This window comes from Diceros bicornis, chromosome 14, assembly GCF_020826845.1.
Source record: "Diceros bicornis minor isolate mBicDic1 chromosome 14, mDicBic1.mat.cur, whole genome shotgun sequence".
In the NCBI taxonomy this organism is placed as follows: domain Eukaryota; kingdom Metazoa; phylum Chordata; class Mammalia; order Perissodactyla; family Rhinocerotidae; genus Diceros; species Diceros bicornis.
In genome coordinates this window covers 39,848,652-39,870,634 of record NC_080753.1, presented here as the reverse complement: position 1 = coordinate 39,870,634, position 21,983 = coordinate 39,848,652, and the positions used below count along the sequence as shown (strand labels likewise).

Genomic DNA, 21,983 nt, shown 5'->3' with positions numbered 1-21,983 from the left:
GAAAGCTGGCCTGGTAATGTGGTAATTGGCCTGTTGCTGGGCTTGGTTGGGAACCTGGGTTCACATGTGCTCACCTGGCACCTGGCTTCGTGGGGACTAATTGCGTGCCTGGGGCCACAGGAGCTGCCTAGGGTCATGGGAGCCAGCTGGCCCTTGTGATGTGCTGGAAGTCTGGTGCCATGGGAAACGGCCAGTGCTAGGGTAGGCCGACAGTCTGGGTTTGTGGGATCCCATCGGGAGCCTGGGTCCACAGGAGCCTACTGGGTCCATCGGAGACAGCAGGTGCCAAGGTGGATCAGTGTCTGGGTTCAAGAGAGCCCACCTGGAGCTTGGTGCTATGGAAGCCACTTGGGGCTGCTGGAGCTGACCAGCACCTGGGTGGGCCAGGAAAATGGGTTCATTGGGGCCATCTGGAAGCCACCTGGAGCCATAGGAGCCACCAGGGGCTGCCGGAGCTGGCAGGCATCAGTGTGAGTCCATGGCCTGGATTCAAGAAAGCCTGCCAGAACCCTGGTGCCAAGGATGATACCTGGGGCCACTGGAGCAAGCAGGTGCTGAGATGAGTCAGGGGACTAGGTTGTGGGACCTGGCAGGGAGCCATTTAGGACTGAAAGAGTCAGACTGGTGCTGTGCAGGCTGGCTCTGGGGTTTGTGGTGAAGTCAGGCACTCACTTCACTATCCTTTTCCCATGGGGAGGGTGTCTCTCTCCATGCTAGGCTGCCGGGGCTTGTTGGAGGGGTGATAGGAGTAGTGTAAATCTATCTTTCCTGTCTTCCTCCTGTGTCTTTTCTTATTTCTGTGCTTCATTCAGGTACTATAATCCTTCACCTAGAATCCTTGGCTCTTGTGAAGCTATTTTTGTGCATGGATAGTTGTTCAAATTGATGTTTGGGGGGAAGGAATGAGCAGTAGAAATTCCTATGCCACCATTATACTGGCATCACTTACCCCCACTAGAACAGTCAAAATTTAAAAGATTGCTGGACAAGGATAAGGAGTAACTAGATTTATCATATATTGCTAATGGGAGTACAAAATGATATAACCATTTGGAAAATTATTCAGCAGTTCCATATAAAGTTAAAGTTAAATATATGACTACCTTATGATCCAAAAATTCCACTCCTAGGTGGAACCCACAAGAAAGTAAAATATATATACACAAAAGACTTGTACAAGAATGTTTATAACAGTTTTATTCCTAATTGACAAAAACTGGAAAAAACTTGAATGTCCATCAAAAAGTCAATGAACAGATAAATTGTGGTCTATTCACACAATAAATACTACTCAGCAATAAAGAGGAATGAAATACTGATACACCCATGACATGGATAAATCTCAAAAATATTATGTTGAGGGAAAGCAGCAGACACAAAAGAGAACATAATAATAAGATTTCACATACATGAAGGTCAAAAGCAGGCAAAATCTATTGAGATAGAAATCAGAACAGTGGTTGCTTATAGGGAGTGGGGTGGGAAATGATTGGAAGGGAGAATGAAGAAACTTTGTGGGTTAACAGAAATTAAATTAATGGGTTATTAAATGGGTGTGTGCATTTATTAAAATTCATCAAATTTAAACATTTTATCTCAAAAAAGAACTGTAAACAAATATTGAACTCTAGTTAGTAGGTTTATTTTTTACGTTGTATGGATTACAAAAATATGAATTAATTCCTGTGTATTCTAGGCTTGAGCAAACGATTAAATAAATTGATGCTAATGTGAGACAGGTTTAGAAAAGGGAGTAATAATTATGGAAAGACAGCAGAACAAAATGAACTCTTTATTGATGGATTGAATTTGGAGTTATCAGTAAAAACTCATGGCGTTATATCTATCTACAGATGATATAAAAATAGATTTGTCTATATATATGTACCTGAGGTGAGGAGGAGTTATTTGTTAGCTCTGTCACTGACAGGGCCTAGAGGCAATGATACTCTAGTAGAACTGAGCACACTTACTGCCCTAACCTTCATTTCTAAATTTCATTCTCCACTAAAATGGAGCTCCGTAGGGTAATAGCTGATTTGAGGGCTGGCTGGGTCAGGAAAGGTACAAGATAAGCCTCAAATATCTTGTGCCAGAAAACAAGGAACTGCTCCAAAAATAATGAGGACATGTCAGAAGAACACAGAAGCCAGATTCTAGGGAGTGCCACTAGCCAAATCTGAGACGCTTTAAGCATCAAAATAAAGGACAATAATGGATTATATCTCATAGATTAAAGTAAGAATCCATAAGGCTATACTGATATAAATAAAAGCACTCTAACTAGTTTCTTTCTACACATAGCTTCACCTATTTTCCTCCAACCCCAGAGATTAAAGCATCCCTGCTGTCCCAGGCTAATCTTATCTTCTGTACCTCTGATATCTCGTTTCCCTTGGAATCTCACTCCAGCAGTCACACTCTCTTCTTTACATCCTCAACTCCTTCATCTCAATGGCTCTTTCTCCTTGCCCTTTAAAAATATTCAGGTCATTTCTCAACCTAAAATTCCCTTTTTTTAACCTATATCTTTCTTCTGGGTAATGTTTATTCAATCTTTTTCTTACACTTTTGACTCCCTTTGAACTTCAGTCTGACTTCTGCTCTCAAAGTCTAAAAGACTACCGCAAAGACTAAAGTCACCTGTGGCCACTGAATTGCTAAATATCGTAGGCAATTTTTGTCCTTATAGAATCTCATCTTGGTTGAATCTTGTCTTCTCTTATAGAATCTCTGCTTGGTTGCTCTTCTTTCTTCTCTCTCTCCACTTCCTTGTCTTTCTCAACACTTCCTACTTGTACTTCTTCTTGTAGCTGAAGGACTACTCTTCCTTTCTCCTTTGTGTGTTCCTTTTCCTCTCCTCACCCCTTAAACACTGGAAAGATGACATACTAGACCTTAGGGGAAGAGAACTATCATTGCCTGTGTATTCTACGCAGTAATATTTCTCAAAGTGTCTCACAGTTTTGGCCAATGAAAAGTTAAGGGCACTGATGGGCACTTCTTGGAAGTTTTTACTCCCCAAGAAAAAGAAAGAATCACTTTAGAGGAAAAAGCCTATCTGCCGCATACCTAATGTCTTTGCTTCCTGCATTAAACATTGTACTATGATGGCTGGAGCTGTGGCAGCCATCTTGCAATAATAAAAGACAAGGATGAGATATGCAGGGGCATTAATTCAATTCCCTTATATTATTGAATCACTGAATCAACCTTGAATCTGCCTATCTCTAGACTTCTCGTTGAATAAGCACTAATTGTTCCTCTAGTCTAGATGAGAGGTGGCAAACATTTTCTGAAAAGGAAAAGACACTGAATAATTTAGGCTTCACAGGCCATACAGTCTATGTCCCAACTACTCCATTCTGCCATTGTAGTGCTATAGCAGCCACAGACAATATGTAAACAAATGGCATGGCTGTGTTCCATTAAAATTTTATTTACAAAAACAGGCTGGATTTGGCCTGTGGGCCATAGTTTACTAACCCCTGCTGCAGACTATGGTTTAAGCTACTGTCAATTTAAATGTTCTGTTATTTGTAGACAAAAGCATTCTCAACTGATATACTGACTTGATAAAAATAAATAAATAAAAGGTCTCTCAGACCATCTTCAATATATCCCTCACTTCTGTTAGACAATGCCGTTATTCATATTACATGGACTCCCTAGGTTATTCCCTCCTCTGGTGGGTATTATTCAGATTTTTCTTCAATTTCCTCCATACCCTACCCTCACTGAGAGTAAATGGTCTCACTGACTACATAAATAACCTTGGGACAAGCTTGAGACAAACTTGGGACAAACTACAAAAGCTACTATACTTTTCAACTATACTTTAATCTCTAACTACACATTGCAGCCTGCTAGGATTTCTTTTTTTGGAGACTGAAAAGTTCCTTCTTTGTAGAACTGGAAATCTTTAGATTTGCCAGGCTATATTTGAGACTCAGTCTTTGAGATCACAATTACTTCCTTTTCTATACCTAAACCCACTATCTTTGTCCTCATTCTTTTCAACTTTTCTGCTGGATTTGATGACATCCTTCATACCATGAAACCCACTCCTTGTCCATGCATTTCCTTTCCTTTTATTCTAGCTTTTCTATTGCTCTGATTCTTTCATGATACCTTCTACCTTTTATGCTTTTTATAGGAGTACTTCTCAAAGCTCAGGCCTTGGGTGTGATAATTCTCTCTATATTCTTTTTGTTTCAGCTTTAGCACTGTTCCCCTAAATAAAGAACTGACACCTCAAGCTCTAGTTCTGAATCTTCAGTTACCCATAAACCACACTCACTGCATGTTCTTATCATCTCAAAAGCAATACCTTCAGAACTAACTCAATCTTAAATATGTCCCTTCTTCCTCAGGGCTCCGTTTCTCAAGGATGCCAGCACATCATTTTCAATTCTTCACTTTCTTTTACCTCATATATCCATTCAGTTACAATTTCATTTTCAAACATTACGTTCACCATGGCCTATTTCTTTTAAAAAATACTCCACTGGCTTTCCTTTATATGCAAGATAAATTAGAAATTACTTAGCTGGGCCATTAGTGCTTTCTTTGTCCCAAACTAGACTATCACGTAATTTAGTCTTATTTCCTAGCACAACTCCTTTATTTCTACCAGCTGAGTTTCTCCTTGTTCCTCACGTGGGATAGTGACTACCCTCATTTCTTAGCATCTGATTGTACTATTCAGTTTTTTGGAAATACACTTGCATTAATTAAGAATCAGTTATGTTACAACTAACCAAAACCTCAAAATAACAGTGACTCAACCAGGAACCACACAAAAAGTCTAGGTAGGTGGTGAGGGCTGCCACGGCATTCCAAAGTGTCAGCGACCCAGGGTCTTCTATCTTGTTGGTCCATCATGTATGAACTTGACTTCATAATCCAAGATGGTTGCAGGAGGGCAGAAGGGGTAAAGAAGGGCACATATCAGCCATTTCTTCGGAAAGTTTCCCAGAAGCTGCCACTTGACACTTCTGCATATATCAACTAGAAGTTAGTCACATGGAACACCTAGGGGCAAAAGAAGCAGGAAAGCATTGCCTTTATTCTTTCTGGCTGTGTGGCTAGCTAAAATTTAGGGGTTCTGTTACTGAGAAGAATATGGATATTGGGGGATAATAACAGTCTCCATCATAGTATTTCTCACACTTCCCAGATTTTTCAAATTCTATGCATCCTTCATGTCTCAACATAAATTCCACCTCTCCCTTGAAACTTCTCCTGATCCTTACTGTCCATACTTATACCTTCTGTCTTAAAATCCCTAGTGCACTTCCTTTCTGCACCACTCCTTTCAAAAATACTAATCATTTACTACCTAAGACTGCTACAATGGTATTATTTGCATGTTTGACTTCCCCACTCAGATGCCAAGCTCCTTGAAGGTAGAAATTCTATTTCCTACTTCTCTAGTATCTCCAAGAAAACATATAGTGAATACTTAATAAGTGCTACTTGAATTAATTAGTAAGTATTCCATAAAAGTATGGTAGGCAGAATTCTAGGTGCCTCCAAATTTCCCACTCCCACTGTACTCACTCTGTATAATCTTTTCCCTTTGCATGTGAGCAGCTCCTGTGACTATGACTGAATAGTTGCTCCCTTGATTAGATTAAGTATATAAGACTATATGGTAGCAGACTGGACAGATTCTCCTGCTGACTTTGAAGAAGCAAACTGCCACGTTGTGAAAGGGTCGTGAGGCTAAGACCTGAGGACAGCCTCTAGTTGCTGAGAACAATGCCCAGACGACAACCAAAAAGAAAATGGGACCTCAGTCCTACACTCAAGAAACTGAATTCCGCCAACAGACTATATGAGTTTAGAAGAGGATCTCAAGCCTCAGATGAGATCATGGCTTCAGCTGACACCTTGATTTCAGCTTATATGAAGCCCTAAACAGAGAACTTAGATGAGCCCTGCTCTGACTTCTGACCTACAAAAATGTGAGATAATAAACAAGTGTTGTTTTTAGCTGCCAAATTTGTGGTAATTTGTTATGCAGCAATAGGAAACTAATACAAAATGTTTAATGGATGGAAAAATAAATGTATGTCTTGAGGAGCTGATTACTAAAGAATGGTACTGTTGAGAGAGAGCTTTTTCTACAGAACCTACCATTTACCACAATAAGCCAAATAACTTAAGATTTGATTTCAGAATTATCATATGAGAACATAAATTCCAAGGTGAGAGAGTAAAATGTATTAATGCTCTGAACACGTGAATGGCATTTCTTATGGGAACAAACTCATACTTACTTGGTGCCTTGCACTCAGAAGCATGGTGGCCAGCCTCTGTCCTTTGGGCACCATTTTGAGGGAAAGGAGAATCCTAGGAAGACAGAGATGTCAGAAGAACATGGAGAGCTAAAGACAAACTAATGGTCAACAAGCCCCTCAGAACAACAGATGTGACCCCTACCCGCTCCCCAGAGAAAGCTATCAAAGGAAGCAAAAGGACAGATGTAACTTCCAGTTCCCAAGATTCAGAGAAAGGAATTCCTGTCTCTGTTATCAGAGTGGGTTGCAGGGAACAGTTATCTGGATGCTGTTATGGGCAGAACCCAAATGAGGATAAAGGCTGCTTGGACAGGGAAACACTAGGAGGTGGAAATAAGGTATAGGAAGGAAGACGGGAATACTAAGGAGAAACTTCACTTCAATAATGTGCTCAAGCAGTGTAAATTGTTATGACCTCTTTAGAAAGCAATTTGGCCCCTCATATCACAGAAGTGTTCAGCATTTCATTGCAGCAATAGTATTCTTAGCAATTATTTATAAAGGAATAATTTAAAAAAAAAACACAGAAAAATACCGCATGATAAGAGATAATCCCTGCAGCACTAAAATATCAGAAATTCCAAACAATCTAAACAACCCATAAGAAGAAATAAAATTTACAAAGTATTGAAATGGTATCTTGAGGGAATATCACACCACTATTAAAGTAATTATGAAAACTACACAGCCAACATATAAAATGCTTGTGGTAGAATTAAAAATCTGAAACAATTATTGTTTCTATTCTACAATTATAATTGAGTAAAAAGTACGCATTTACCTAGGCAAGGACAGGGAGGAAACATGGAAAATACACTTCATGTGTTATGGAAATGAGGTTCTGGCTGATTTTTTCCCCTTTCCATTATTGTTACAAAGTTTGTGCAATAATAGAAAATAAAATTACCTGGGATTGACCCTGTGCCTAAAGAAGGGCAAGGAAAAATGATGTTTCCTAATTTTACTTTGCAGACTGCCTTCTTCTGAGCCTATTTCATTAGTATATTCTTTCTGTAAGTCATTCTTATCTCCTCCTCATTTGGGTTAAATCCTCCAGAGACACAGCCTCTTCATTATTTTCAGAGTTTTGAGACAAATTTTAAACTCCTTGTTCAGGAGGGTCTGGAATTCCTTCAGCACAAGTAATTCCACCATCTCTCTGATCTTGCCAGTGCCAATGCTCTACGGACCTCTGGGTCAGATTTGTCCTATTTGTCTGTTGACTGATCCAGCACAACCGGCTTTTCCTCCACACAGTTGTTCAGAAGATGGCTGAAAGGAGCTGAAAGCTAAAACTTCTCTTCAGACTGCAACTTCTCTTCAGAGATGCAATTTCCTTGGAGGCTCACCTCCATCCCTGGCATTTGAGCTGTACTTTTAGCCTCCAAAGTCTCAAACTGAAGCCTCTATCCAGAGAACCTGTGGGCAGAAACACACTTGTGAACGTTTATTGTACAGTACTCTGTAGAGGACACCAGAATTCCAAACTTGAAAGATGTTAAACTATTAGGGGGAAGGTTGATGGGGATCTTTATAATGCATAAATCCGATTGATGACATCTGAACCCACTGATCGTAACAGTGAAACATCAAGCAATCATATGCCACCTGAGGTGATGGAATAAGAAAAAAGCCACAGGCATACAGATTCTTGTCAGAAAACTGAATCTGAATCTAATACAGTCTTTAGTTATAACTGCCAGTTTATAGAAATTACAGAGGACAGAAGAATTTTTAAATGATACCACCAGCATGTAATTATCCAAATCCAGACTATAGGAAATTCTACATGACAAATGACCCTGTTTCTTCAACAACAAGAAGAAAATGATATGGGGTGGGGAGAGGAAGGAGACTGTTATAAATTAAGACTTCAAAATGTCAGAAAAAATGGCAGAGTAAGGAACTCTAAAAGTCTGTCGCTTCCCAAAAGCAACAAAAGCAGTTTGAGCAAAAACTGTCAGAATCAACTTTTTCAAAATTCTAGAAATTAACCAAAAGCTTGCAGCAACCAGTGGAATGCTTAATCAAGGAAAACTAGCTAAATCTTAGTAAGAACAGCGAGCTTTATGGCATTTTAACTTTCTAGCATTTTAACTGGTCCCATTCCACATTCCCCAGTTTGGCAGTGGCCTTGAAGTTAAAAGCCCCCATTTGCAATCTAGGTACTAGTACCAGAGGGAGCAGAATGTACCTCATCCACAAAGAAGTGTGGTTGTTTGTTTTGACCTGTCTGGTGGCTCCACGGAAGAATGACTCAAAGAAAATATAAGAGGAGGGAACACTTCCTGATTTATTTTATGAAGCCAATATTACCCTAATATCAAAGCCAGACAAAAGACATCACTGAAAAAAATGAAGACTACCTAATATGCCTTATGAATACAGATGCCAAAATCCTCAACAAAATACGAGTAAACTGAATCCAGCAGCTTAAAAGTCTTATACACCTTGGCTAAATGGATTTATCCCAGGAATGCAGGATGATTCAACATAAAAATATCAGTGTAATACACCTTATTCATAGAATGAAAGGGGAAAAAAAAACACTTGATCATCTCAGTAGATGCTGAAAAAGCTTTGACAAAATCCAAAACCCTTTCATGATTAAAAAATATATAAAAACCACTCAATAAACTAGGAAAAGAAAGGAACTTCCTCAACCTACTTAATGGTATCTATGAAAAAATGCACAACTAACATCATACTTAACAGTGAAAGACTGAAAGCTTTCCCCCTAAGATCAAGAACAAGACAAGAATGTCCATTCTTGCCATTTCTATTCAACAGTGTACTGGAAGCTCTAGCCAGGACAATTCAGAAAGAAAAATAAATAAATAAAAGTCACGCAGATTCGAAAGGAACAAGTAAACTATCTCTATTCACAGATGGCGTGATCTTATATCTTGAAAACCCTAAAGAATACACACACACAAACTACTAGAGCTAATAAACGAGTTCAGCAAAGTTGCAGGATACAGGATCAATATGCAAAAATCAGTTGTATTTCTTTATACTAACAATGAATAATCCAAAAATCACATTAGGAAAACAATTCCATTTTCCATGAAAAAGAAAAAATACTTAGGAATAAATTTAACCAAAGAAGTGCAAAAGTCATACACTGAAAGCTACAAAACATTGTTGAAAGAAATTAAAGATGACCAAAATAAATGGAAAGATACCCAGTGTTTATGGAGTGGAAGACTTAATATGTTAAAATGACAATATTCCCAAAATGATCTACAGATTCAATGATTCAAAATCTTAGCTGCCTTCTTTGCAGAAATCGACAAGCTGATCCTAAAATTCATATGGAATTTCAAGGGACATCAAATCGTAAAAATAATCTTGAGGGCCAGACTGATGGCATAGTGGTTAAGTTCCCTTGCTCTGCTTCAGTGGCTTGGGGTTCACGGGTTCGGATCCCGCTTATCAAGCCATGCTGTGGCAGGCATCCTACATGTAAAGTAGAGGAAGATGGGCACGGATGTTAGCCCAGGGCCAATCTTCCTCAGCAAAAAAAAAAAAAAATCTTGAAAAAGAACAAAATAAGAAGACTCACATTTCCTGATTTTAGCACAGCTTACTACACAGCTACACTAACCAAAATGATATGGTATGGGCATAAGGATAGGCATGTAGATCAAGAGAACAGAATTCAGCGTCCAGATACAAACTCATGTATCTATGGTCAATTGATTTTTGACAAGAGCTCCAAGACCATTCAATGGGGAAAGCATTATCTTTTCAACAAATGGTGCTTGGACAAGAGGATATCCACATGCAAAAGAATGAATTTGGACCCCTACACATATCATATACAAAAATTAACTCCCAATGGATCAAAGACCTAAATATAAGAGCAAAAACTATAAAATTCTTAAAATGAAGCATATGAATAAATCTTTGGGACCTTGGATTAGGCAACAGTGTCTTAAATATGGCATCAAAAGCACAAGTAACAAAAGAAAAAATAGATAAATTGGATTTCATCAAAATTTAAAACTTTTGTGGATCAAAGGACACTATTAAAAGAGTTAAAAGACAACCCACATTATGGGTGAAAATATTTGCAAGTAGTATATCTGACAGGGGTCTAGCATCCAGAACTCTTACACAAACAGCAACAAAAAGACTACTCAATTTAAAAAATAGACAAAGGATCTGAATAGTCATTTCTCCAAAGAAGATATACAAATGGTCAATAAGAACATAAAAATGCTCAACACCATTAGTCATTAGGGAAATGTAAATCAAAACCACAAGATACCATTTCACACCCAGTCGGATAACTATAACCAAAACAATGAAAAACAACAAATGTTAGCAAGGATGTGGACAAATTGGAACCTTCATATATTACTGTTCAGAATGTAAAATGGTGCAGCTGCTGTGGAAAATTTTGGCAGTTCCTTGTAAATTTAAATATAGTGTTATCATATTATCCAGCAATTCTACTCCTAGGTATAAACCAGAGAAAATTGAAAACATATTCATATAAAATCTTGTACATGAATTTTCATAGAACAGCTCAACAGTCGAAACAACCCAAATGTCCATCAACAGATTAATGGATAAACATGTGATATATACATACAATGGAATATTATTCAGCCATAAAAAGGAATAAGTACTGATATGTGCTACAACATGTGTGAACCTTGAAACATTATGCTAAGTGAAAGAAGCCAAACACAAAAGGCTGCATATTGTTTGATTCTATTTATATGAAATGTCCACAATATGCAAATCCATAGAGACAAAATAGGTTAGTGCATGCCAAGGCTGGGGGAAGGGAGAAATTGGGAGTGACTACTCAATGGGTACAAGGTTTATTTTGGGATAATAAAAATGTTCTGGAATTAGACAGTGGTGACAGTTGCAAACATTGTGAATATACTAAAAACTACTGAATTATACACTTTAAAATGGTTAAAATAGTGATTATTATGTTATGTGAATTTTATCTCAATAAAACAAGAGAAGCTTAATCCACACAAAAGATTGCATGCAAATGTTTATAGGTGCTTTTTGCCTAATCTTCAAAAATTCAAAGCAATCAAGATGTCCTTCAACAGGTAAATTGATAAACAAACTGTGGTACATCCTACAATAGAATACTATCCAATAATAAAAAGTAATGAGCTATTAATTTACACAACAATACAGATGAATCTTAAATGCATTTTGCTAAGTGAAGGAAGCAAATTGAAAAGGCTACATATTACATGATTCCATTCATATGACATTCTAGAAAGACAATCTATAGGGATGGAAAACACATCAGTGGTTGCCAATAGTTTGGAGAGGGACAGGCACTTGACTAGGGGAGGCACAGACGATTTTTTAGGGTGACAGAGCTAAAGTGTATCATACTGTAGTTTGGATACAACATTATGCATTTTTCAAAACCAACAACTTTACAACACAAAAAATGAACTTTAATAAATTAGAATTCTAAAAAACTCAAATCAGGAGGTTGGGGGATATAAAATCCTATAGAATGCAAGCTGTGAAAAAAGAGTCTAACTGTATTACAAATGTATGACATAACCTCACTAAGGAGGATGGAGACTAAGGGACATGATTTAAGTAATTGTGGAAATGACAGAAGACTATAAGACTAAAGACAAAAACTGTACATAAGCACTGTACTCTAGTTGGTAAACTTGTTTCTCATGGGAATATGTGGCTAGAAATTCTGAAACAGACACACGTGTATACTGGCGTTGACACAATAAGTAAATGGATGGTAGACTGTGAATGCCAGGTTTCTCACTGTTGGAGAGGGAAGTTACAGATAAGCTAGGGAGCAGGCTAAAATAATACCTGTGGTACTGGATTAGAGTCAGAGATGTCAACATGAATTCATGTTTAGCTTAATATAGATATGGATGGATATAGAAATAACTATAGATATATATGTATACATGGGTTAGTGTACATAAATATATAGTCTAACATTGTCAGCTGAGAGGGCCTAGAAGTACTAACACCCCAGTAACAATGAGCACACCCAGCACCTAGATCTTGGTTTCTGATACCATGCACCAATAAAGGAATCTGGGCTCCTTGGAGAAATGTTTGACTCTGGGACTGGGACAGAGAAAATACAAGATGGATTGGAGCATCTTGTAGTGACAGAAAGTAAGAAAATGCTTTAAAAAATAATGAGGAGACGGGGAGGGGAGATGTCAAATGGACGTAGGAGCCAACCTAAAAGAGCTCCCAATGGCCAAAGCTGACATCATTTGAGCAGTAAAATAATGTACTATTGTATTATAACACAAAGTATAAAATAAACATCTGCGAATCAGTATTGATATAAATAAGTGATTGAATAAATAAAAAGAGGAAAAAAGACAAATCTCCCTTACAGAGAATTTCAAATAATTTGTGTAACCACTCTCCTCTCCAGGAGGGGAAGGTAAACTTCTCTCCCTTCCATTCCTTGAGTATGGCCTATGCTTAGTGACTTGCTTCAAAGAACAGAGTATAGAGGGTGGGGTAACTTTACAGAAGGGACCCCTGGTAAACAGTACCTCAACCAGGTAATCAAAAATATCATCAGTGATAAGTCATGTCAATAGCATGTATCCTTGAGATGATGTGATGAAAAAGGGACTTCACCTCTGTGGTCTTCATACCCCAAACCTATAACTCCACTCTAATCATGAGAAAAACATAAAAATCCTGAGGGATATTTTATAAAATATATGACCAGTATTTTGATGCCAAGGTCATCAAAAACATGGAAACTCTGAGTCAATGTCATAGATCAGAGGAAGCTAAGGAGACATGACATCTAAATGTAATATGGTATCCTGGCTGGGATGCTGGAACAGGGAAAAAAAAAAATGAGGCAAAAATAGTGAAATCCTAGTAAAGTAATGTACCAATGTTGGTTTCTTAGTTTTGACAAACTCGCCATAGTAATGTAAGATGTTAACAATAGGGGAAACTAGGTCAGGGGTATACAGAACCTCTCTGTACTATCTTTGCAACGTTTTTGAAAATCTAAAACTATTTTAAAATAAAAAGTTTATGTTTTTTAAAAAAAGAGATACTTAAGCACAATATGTGGGCCTCAACTGGCTCCATTTCAAACAAACCAACTGAAAAAAAGAGCTCCTTGAAGAAATAGCTGGTCCAAGTCTCAGGCAGGGAATATATAAAGCAAGCAGAAAGCCCAGTTATGCCAGAAAACAAGAAAGGTCTTGAAGACTGGTGGAGATACAGCAAAAAGACACAGAAGCCAACTTGAAGGGATTCCATTAGCAAAATTTTAGATAATTTGAGAATTGAAAAGAATGATGACAGTAATGGTGTACAACATGTTGAATTATTTAAAAGAACCTTTGAGTATATAATAGTGATAAAAGGAGAGAAATGTACCTAAACATATTACATAGACATTACCTTAATCTAAGTAATCAAACTTAACCAATAGTGGAACAAATTGACATCATATGCCTTCTGATGTGATGCAATGGGAGGTACAAATCACCTATGTGGCACTCCTGCCAAAAATGCTTAGTCAGAATCTAATCATAAGGAATAACTAGCCAAATCTTGATTGTGAACATTCTACCTTGACTCTTCAAAAATGTCAAGGTCATAAAATAAAAAGGTAGATGTAGTATTTTATACCATAATTTATTTATCCATTCTACTTTTTTTTGGATGTTCAAGTTATTTTTAGCTTTTGGCTATTATAAATTATTCAACTATGAACATTCCTTCACATGGCTTAGTGCACTTGTGTATGCAGCACTGTTGAGAATTTTTTTAGGAATGGAATTATAGGGTCATAACATATATATCTCTCCCTTCAACTTAGCTAATATCAAACTTATTTCCAAAGTTGTATCAGTTTAAAATCTCATTAGAGTTCTAGGTGCTTCACATCATTGCCAATGGTAGTTAGTCTTTTTATAACTTTTAGGCATTACGGTGGATGTGTAGTGGTATGTCATTGTGGTTTTACTTTGTATTTCTTTAATTACAAATGGGATTTGAGGATCCTTTCATAAGTTTATTGACTATTTGCATATCTTTTCTAATAAAGCACCTATTCAAGTCTCTGGCCCGTTTTTCTATTGGGTTATCTTATTGATTTGTTGGAGTCCTTTATATATCCTGGGCATAGGTACTTTCTTGGTCTTATGTATTACAAAATTATCTTGCATTTCACTGTCTTAATGGTGTCTTTCAAAGTTCTTAATTTTAATGCAGTCCAATTTAACTATTAGTGATTTCTTTGGTATTAAGAAGTTTTTCTTTACAGCAAGGTCACAGAGATATTCTCCTATATTATGTACCAGAAGCTTCATTGTTTTATCCCTCACATTTAGTGTGCTAATCCACTTGAAATTGATTTTCATGTACAATGTGAAATGGAGATCAAGTTTCTCTTTTTTTCTTCATACAGCTACCTAATGGTCCCAACCCATGGAGAATGTCCTTTCTCCTCTGCTCTGCAGTATCACTTTGGTCAGAAACCAAGCATCCATATGCACATGAGTTTGTTTTGGGGCTCTGTATTCTATACTATTTGTCTATCTTCGTGCTGATACGATACTGTCTTAATTATAGTTTTATAAAAAATCTTGATGGATGGTGGAGCAAGCTCTCCCTCTTTTTTTCATCTTTCAAAGTATCTTGGCTATTGTTGGTTTTTGCATGTCTATATGAATTTTATAATCAGTTCGGCAGTTTCCACAAAACAATGTCAAGATTCAAACTGAATCTTTAGATCATTTGGGGAAGAAATGATATTTTTATAATACTCAAAACTCAATTCATGAATATTTATTTAAATCTTCTGTAATGACTCACAATAATATTCTATGGTTCTCTGAATAGAGATCTTAAACATTTTTTATTAGATTTATTCCAGGTATTTGTTATATTTCTGTTATAAATGGTATCTTTCTTATTTCATTTTTTAATTGCTTGCTGCTTGTCCAAACAAAGGTAAATAATTTTTTACATTGATGAAGTGTCCAGAAATCTTGCTATACTTGCTTATTAATTCCAATAAGTTGTTTGTTGATTCTTTTGGATTTTCTATGTATACAATCATATGTGAATAATCATTTTTATTCCTTCTTTTCCAATCTTTACATTTTTGTCTTGCCTTTCTGTACTAGCTAAGACCACCAGTACAATGTTGAATAGAAATGATACTAGAGGAAACATTCTTATCTTGTTCTTGAACTCAAAGGAAATTTTTCACCATTTTGAGGTTAAGGTGTGACATTTACTATGGGTTTTTTTATGAATACCTATCATCTAGTTAAGTATATTCTCTTCTAATCCTACTTTACTAAGTATTCTTGTCATGAATGGATATTTAATTTTATCAAAAATGTTCTCTGTAACCTCTGAGTTTGGAGAACAAGGGCAGTAACCAGATTCCAAATCTCTGCCTTATTCTCCCAAAACAGCTGTCAAGTCAACAAAGAGAACAAAGACAACATTCAGGACCCATGCCTTCAGCATTATACTGCAACTTTCAAATAAGTAGAGGAGAAAAAAAGAAACAAATTCCAACAGAGCTCCTGAAGTCCACCCACCACCACTAAAGGCAGTGGGTACAGAAAGCAGAGGGAGCAAGGCTGAAAAGACTTCACGAAAGAACAGAGGGGAACAGAGGACTTAGAGTTAGCACAAAACCATTCCCAGAAAGGAAAAGTGAAACCATAAATGCCAAAACACTGAACACAGATTGGGACTTGTTAGTTAACAGCCCAGGCTATGGGGAATGGGTGGAAAATGAAGAGTGATAGCCTTCAAGAAGACACTGAAAGAGAATCACATATGTAGGGAAGAGGCAGCACCCCTTAAAGACAAGTCAGTGAAGAGAAAGAAAGAAATAAGAAGGAAAGATGAAGGATTCTGCAGAAATGAAGAGAAAACAAGACACATTGACCCTTCCTCTGTCTACAAAAATAGAAATAGAAAAAAAAAAGCAGATGACATCCACACAAAACTACTGCAAAAAGTCAGAAAATGTGAGTAAAAGCTGTCTACTAATTAAAAGACTCCCAAAAAGCCAATCGTGAAGATGAGGAAAACTCCAAACTACATTAAATATCCTCAAACAAGTGGTGATATGAAAGAATTCCTTGAATTAGAAGTACAAAACCTAAGACCAGAAATGGACACAAAATAAGAAATAGACCCAAAATAGGAAGAAATGAAACAAGAGTTGATTCAACTCAGAAAAGAAACAGAAGCAGATTATTATTTTTTTTTTAAAGATTTTATTTATTTATTTTTTCCCCCAAAGCCCCAGTAGATAGTTGTATGTCATAGCTGCACATCCTTCTAGTTGCTGTATGTGGGACACGGCCTCAGCATGGCCGGAGAAGCGGTGCGACGGTGCATGCCCGGGATCCGAACCTGGGCCGCCAGCAGCGGAGCGCGCACACTTAACCGCTAAGCCACGGGCCGGCGCAGAAGCAGATTATTTTTAAAGCCTCTAGATTCTGTATGTGATATCAATGATATATAGTGAATATATATATAATTTAAAATGAATCAAAGTCTTAGTCTTTTTTTCTATGCCTCACTTATTTATTTAACATGTCCCTGAATATTCTCCTTCCCCATGATCACTCCTCCAAATCTAAACCTACAAGAACACAGTGTGAAAAAAACAAATTGCCCATTCCTTAAATAAAGTGACTGATAAAGTATGATATGAACATGAATATAGGATATATGATCCACAGAAAGAAAATAGGAAAATTCTGAAGACCTAGATTATATTTTCGTCTCTGCTCCTATGACTTTAGGCCATGTCTCTGAAATGAGGGATGATGATGTTTTCATTTCCTTCTGTATGCCTCATCTATCTCTCAAAACACCTCTGAGGACAAAAAATATATGATCAACAGCAGAAAGTTGTTGGTTGTTGAAGCTGAGCAATTGGTATCACTGGGTTAATTGAACAAAGCTCTGTGCTTTCATGTCGTTGGATCTTTCCATAGTAATTTGTTTTAAATATAAGATTAATAAGGAAGATAATTTCCTCCTAAGAAGATATACTCAAAAAAGAGAGAGAGAAAAGAAAGAGGGAGGAGGAAGGAAGAAAAGGAAAAGGTGTTACCCAACCAGGTTGGTTTTGCTCACTGCCCAGAAAGCCAATCACCAAGACAAGGAGATTGCAGAGAGAGAGGGTTTAATCACAAGGCAGCCAAGTAAGGAAAGGGGAGAATGAGTCTCAAATCCACTTCCCCAAAAATAGGGACTCAGGGATACTTATGCGGTAGGGGGCAAGTTGGCCTGAAATGTGGAGATAGATGATTGGAGATGAGGAGAGGTGAGGTAACTGATGATCTGCGCAAGAGTAGTCAGACTTCGTGCCTCTTCACAGGATGCGTGTTCACAAAATGGCGGTGTTGGTATGACCCAAGGGTGAAGTTTTTAGCCTCTTGATGTCAAAAGGGTGCTGATCTGCCATCCGCATGGGCCCAGTTGATAGGTTGGTGGTCTCAACCGGCCTGAAGTAGACAAGGGGCTCTAATTTCTGAAAAACAGCTCAAATATCCATTACCATGGTAACCCAGGTGCCAGGGAGATGTTATCTATGGGAACCTAGTGGGAGTCAGAGAGCATATTGCCTAAACAGCACAGTTAACAATAGGCGGGGGAACAACTAAAAGCTACAATTAGCGGGCCTGCCCCATGGCTTAGCGGTTAAGTGCAAGAGCTCCGCTACTGGCGCCCGGGTTCAGATCCCAGGCACGCACTGAGGCACCGCTTCTCCGGCCATGCTGAGGCGGCATCCCACATACAGCAACTAGAAGGATGTGTAACTATGACATACAACTGTCTGCTGGGGCTTTGGGGAAAAAAAGGAGGAGGATTGGCAATAGATGTTAGCTCAGAGCTGGTCTTCTTCAGTAAAAAGAGGAGGATTGGCACGGATGTTAGCTCAGGGCTGATCTTCCTCACAAAAAAATAAAATAAAATAAAAAGCTACAATTAGTAATTGCAAAAAGGAAAAAAGAAAAACTTTAGTTCCTAGCTACTTAATCATCAATGGCTAACTGTTTGCCGGTTTCAAAGGAAGAAAAATAATCCTAAAAATTATATATGATTATCTCTAACATTCTTCTCCTAAGTTGTTTTCCCTCTCCTGTTTTGGTGGCTGACTGACACATAACAGTTGAAAAAGAAATAAGGTGTGATACATTCTTACTGATACAAGGCAACAATATCTATCTTAAATTCCTAAGAATAAGGTTACTTTTCTTAAATTTCAATTTGAGAGTCCCTCACCTCTACCACAACCCCTGAAAAGGCTGTATTTTACTTATTCTGAGAACACCAACCCCTTTCCCTCATTTATTTATTCTCATCTTTTCCCCTCAATCATTTCAGTTTAATCATCTACTAGTGAAGTACTTTTTTCCATTTGGAAATACATTTTACTTTGCAACCTACTGCAAACTTGCCTCTGTGTGTGTATAGTGTGTGTCTAATTGGACCACAATGTCACAAAACAATAATTCTTCTTATTATGTATGTTTGCTATCTGTTACTCTTACTATGTGTATTAGCTACTCTGGTATACATATTTGCTATTCTATTTTTTTAACACTGTTTACAAGCCACTAAACTGATTTCATGACTCACAATGGTCCCAAAGTTTGAAAAACACTAGTCACTACGTTTTCCCTGATCCCCAGATATTGTGCCCCCATCCAAATGCTAATCGTTCTGGAAGGCTATTCAGAGCATTCCTTAGCATCAGTGGACTTTGTCCATCTGACAATTTCAAGAATCAAATCTCTGCTTTATAGACAAAAGTCATCTCCTAAAGTCTGACAAAGGGAGTTCTCTGGGTCTCATGTGTCTCCTCCTGAATGGCATACATTTCACAGGAAGCAACACCAGTGTCTTTCAACTTTTGACTACACAGTAAGAAATACATTTTACAACCCAGTACACACACTTGAATACGCAAAAGCTTCACAAAACAAACACTTGCCCTTTCTATATGTGTTGCACTATATTTTCTATCCTATTTGAAAGAAAAAATGTTTTCTTATGCTTTCAGTCTGAAGAAGCATTTTATTTCTACGGCTCTGAGACCTGAAGATTAAAAGAAACAATGAGAATTGTCAAACGCAGAAAATGAATCTCTGTAGCTAGGGCCTTCACTGGCAGTTGGAGAAAGGATACTGCAACCTTCATCCCCAAGTCCTACTTACTTCAGGATGTCAAAAGAATGGCCGAACGATTTTTACAAAGTCCATTTTAAGGATGTAAAGCAGGTGCATGACGTTGTCATTAAAGAAAACGTATGAGTCTCCAAAACAGGCAGAAAACAGTCACACCGAGTGTGTCCCAACCGATCCCCTGAAGAGGGCGTGACACAGATCTCACAGTGGGGAAACGTATGAGGGAGAAGAGAACGGAAAAGGCAGGCAAATGTTAAAGACTTTCACCCGCACGCTAGCCCCGAATCAACCCCGACATTGGCGAAAGGACTCGAGAGGTCACACAGAGGTCGGGCGGTTGCCAGGATGCGCCGCGACCCATCCAGACGCTCCCACGACAGGGTCCGGAGCGTTGTGGTGCCACAACCTTGCAACCGCCAATGGGGCATTCTCCATAGAAATCTCGATTTTCCTTAGGGAAAAGTGTACTGTCAACCAGCACTCCAGGAGACGCTATTCAGACTCCACTAGACACTCACCCCTCCAACTAACGCTGGGGCGACAGAGCCCAGAGCTGGTGACGGGAAATGACGCAACAGAGGCGCCGGGAAGAGAGCGCGAATCACTGGCAGGCCGTCTCCATGACAACAGCCACCTACGAAATTCACCAGATTGGTCCCACTGCTCAAGGCAGTGGCTTTTGATCTGGACCTGGGAACCAAGGGTCGCGCTGGGGGCGCTAAGTGTGCCGATCTTCCCGCTCGCGATGGGGTCTTGGTTGATCCTCCACGCCTTCGGCTTCTCAGCAGAGAATAACGCCTGCGTTAGACGAAGAGTCTCAGGTTCCATTTATGTTATTTAGGAAGCTAAACTGGGTACCCTCCCTAAGGCATATTTAACATCCAGAGCGGATAATTTTTAACACTTTCATCCTTAGTACGAGAAAAACTGTTTTCAGTAATACACTGTAATCTTGAAATGGAATGAATAATAATGGCCAGTGAAATATTCTTTATTGAACTTCGTATATAATTATGCCAGTAAAAAAAAAATTTAATATAGGCCAAAAAGTTTTTAAATAATGGACTGATATTTTTAATTACATTAATGTATTTTTGGGAAAAGACGAAAAAACTTTTACCTATGTATTAGTTTGTTGCAGTAATTAATAATAATGTCATGGTTTCTGTTTTCGAGTCTTCTGCAAATTTATCAATGACTGATGAAATTTATCCTGGTTGCATATTCACCTTCAATAGACAGTATAGCCAGATTTGCCAATCTGTCATCCTTCGTAATTCGTTGAAGAACACTTTATTAAATACAATTTCAAAAGTTTCTTTCACATGAAGCAACAAATATACAAATAGGAAACATCTTAAAGGTAAGTTTGGCAGAGATTCATAAAAGTCTTATTTCAAAATTCACAGAAATTGTTTACAAATGGTTGTCAAATTTCTTTGCAGTACAAAAATTGTAAACACAAGTCCAAGAGGTCACATAGAAAGATGGAAGATAAGTATGTACAGCATTTCTTCTGTCTTGAAGATAAAAAAACAAAACCAATCTTTTCTTGTCCTTTTTCTTCCAACCAGTTTCTCCTTGTATTGCTTAACCTCCTTGTATCCAGAAGACCTCTTTCCCCTAAAAGGATACAAGATTTAATTCTAGTCCTGTCTCTGGCTGTGTCATTTCGCTCTACATCCCATCATTTGTAAAAGGAAATGACAGTGATGTCATGGAACATGGATGAGTAGGAATGTACAGGAATCTGTCCCTCCATGGAAACAAATTTTGAGCTGGCAGGACTGTGTGAAGTAACTCTTGGAATTCTGGAGTCCAGTAAAACACTTGCAGAGTCCAGATGGGAGACTGATGAAGAAGTTGGTAAATTTTGGTAAATGTCACTGTTACATGTATCGGCTACCATCCCCCATCACCCAGCACTATGGCAGGCAGCCAATGGGAACTTAATAATTCTAATTTATAATTATTCTACAGAATAATTATATAATTCTAATTATAGAATAATTCTAAATAATTTTAATTCTATGTTAGTGGACATACAATGAATAAAGATGTAATCTGTAACAATAAGAATATAAAAGAGGAGAGACAGGGATGTATAGGAACACATTGTTTAGGATCACCTCAAGGTGATCACTAAGAAAATAATTAAAAAATATACAGAAAAGGAAAGAAGGGAATCAAAATGGTACCCTACAGAAAAATCAAATAAGACTGAAAAAGGCAGTAATGGAGGAAATAAGGAATAAAAAACATATGAGACATACAGAAAACAATAGATATATGGCAGAGTAAAACATTCTTTATCAGTAATCACATTTAATGTAACTAGATTAACTCTCCTATCTAAGATAAAGATTGTCAGGTTGGATAAGCAAACAAGATCTCCCTATATGACATCTACAAGAGACTCATTTTAGCAATAAGGACACAAAGAGGTTGAAAGTAAAAGGAGGGAAAAAGATATTCCATA

General features: G+C 37.8%; 1 long non-coding RNA gene across 2 annotated transcripts; it reads right to left on the bottom strand.

Annotated features, from left to right (window-relative positions):
• Nucleotides 1–3,532: 3,532 nt before the first annotated feature.
• Nucleotides 3,533–20,044, bottom strand: LOC131414016 (uncharacterized). 2 transcript variants are annotated; one of them, XR_009222094.1, is made up of 4 exons: nt 20,023–20,044; nt 7,213–7,724; nt 6,285–6,357; nt 3,533–5,034 (listed from the first exon to the last, which is right to left on the bottom strand). It is a non-coding gene; the product is annotated as an uncharacterized LOC131414016 (long non-coding RNA). The 2 variants fall into 2 exon arrangements; XR_009222093.1 differs by lacking the exon at nt 20,023–20,044 and having other exon boundaries at nt 7,213–7,914.
• Between the last annotated feature and the right edge of the window lie 1,939 nt (nt 20,045–21,983).